At 43.5% G+C, this 1840-nt stretch overlaps 1 pseudogene; it reads left to right on the top strand.

Moving 5' to 3' along the window:
- Nucleotides 1-597: 597 nt before the first annotated feature.
- On the top strand, nt 598-1054 carry LOC116858886 (annotated as a pseudogene).
- The last annotated feature ends 786 nt before the right edge of the window (nt 1055-1840 follow it).

The raw sequence follows: 1840 nt of genomic DNA, 5'->3' as shown, positions 1-1840 counted from the left end.
TCTGGGTACAATAATCCCTTCAGAAAACATTTTAAATGCTACATTTAAAATAAATTGTGTAAAATTATCTTTATTTTCAAATTAAAAATTGCAGCTTTTAATTCAACTATAATTGTGCTGGGGCCCTCAAATAAGCGTTTGATGTTATGGATGACTGGCTCACAACCCCAAGTTTGGGAAAGTACAAATTATAGATAGCTCAGAATCAAATATGGTAGGTTTACTTTTAAAGAAATCATTATTTGATGAAATAGTGCCTCATAGATTGAAAAAAGACTTACAGCCTCTTAGCAGCAGGACGTGCAGGCCAAGCTATTTTTTCTAGTCCTGAGAGTTGTTTGTGCAAGGAGCCACATAGAAAATTTCCCTTTGAGGGGTGCCTGGGTGGCTCAGTGGGTTTAAGCCTCTGCCTTTGACTCAGGTCATGATCTCAGGGGCCTGGTATCGAGCCCCACATCGGGCTCTCTGCTCAGTGGGGAGCCTGCTTGCCCCTCTCTCTCTGCCTACCTCTCTGCCTACTTGCGATTTTTCTCTTTGTCAAATAAATAAATAAAAATCTTTAAAAAGTCTGCCCTCTTTCTCTTCAATGATGTGGCCGAGAGGTTTGGTGGCAGCGGCCTTGCCGATTCGCGCCAGCAGACGCAGAGATGCAGATCATCGTGAAGACCCTGACGGGCAAGACCATCACCATCGAGGTGGAGCTCAGTGACACCATTGAGAATGTCAAAGCCAAAATCGAAGACAAGGAGGGCAACCCCCATGACCAGCAGTGTCTGATTTTTGTGGGCAAACAGCTGGAAGATGGCCACACTCTGTCAGATTACAATATCCAGAAAGAGTCCGCCCTGCACTTGGTGCTTCGCCTCTGGGGGTGGCATCGTTGAGCCCTCCCTCCGCCAGCTGGCCCAGAAATACAACTGTGACAAGATGATCTGCCGCAAATGTTATGCTCGCCTGCACCCCCGCGCTGTCAACTGCCGCAAGAAGTGCAGCCGCACCAAAAACCTGCGCCCCAAAAAGAAGGTCAAATAAGGCCCCTCTACCGGCTCTACCTTTGCCCACAGGGGGGCCTCCTGCCTGAGCCCCAAGGTTCTGGGTCCTCAATAAAGTTTCCCTTTCATTGACTGGAGAGTTAAAAAAAAAAAAAAGAAAAACCTTAAAAAAAAAAAAAAAGAAAATTTCCCTTTGATCAGTAGAATAGATTTCTAGGACATATAACAGGTTGGGTTGTGGTCAAGGGACAGAAGTTTTCTATGCAGAACACTTGTACATGCAGGAGTTGAACATCTGACTTGAACTGGAAATATAAAAGAAGAATAAATATGTTTCCAGGTATAATTTACATTTTATTATGATTCTGCTTTGATTTTAAGATAAATTAAGAATTAGGACTTCCCATCTTCATGCAGCTACATATTCAGATTCCCTGAGTGATTTTCAGATGGTGGACTCCCAGGACAAAAGTCTGGTTTGAGAACTTTAGGTAAGGGAGAATGCTACAGGAATGTATATGGTAAGGGCAAACCACTTAAATACGTGTAACAGAATTCAGTATCACTGGGAGTAAACAATACATTTTGTGCTTTTACTCAGAGCCACACTCCATGCCGCCTCCTATAATCACCAGTATAAAAAGTGGAGGAACTCTTTATTACTAAGGTATGCAGTCTCTTTCTTTAGCCATCCAACAAATAAATTTCTTTAAAAATTTTAGTTATTTATTTGTGAGAGAGAAAACACACACAAGCAGGGGGAGTGGCAGGCAAGGGGAGAAGCAGGCTCCCCACTGAGCAAAGAGCCCCATTCAGGACTCGATCCCAGGACCCTGGGATCATGACTT

Source organism: Lontra canadensis, unplaced genomic scaffold (genome assembly GCF_010015895.1).
Source record: "Lontra canadensis isolate GAN:19392208 unplaced genomic scaffold, GSC_riverotter_1.0 scaffold4, whole genome shotgun sequence".
Lineage (NCBI taxonomy): Eukaryota > Metazoa > Chordata > Mammalia > Carnivora > Mustelidae > Lontra > Lontra canadensis.
The sequence above is the reverse complement of the archived record's forward strand: the minus strand, read 5'-3'. Positions and strand labels throughout refer to the sequence as shown.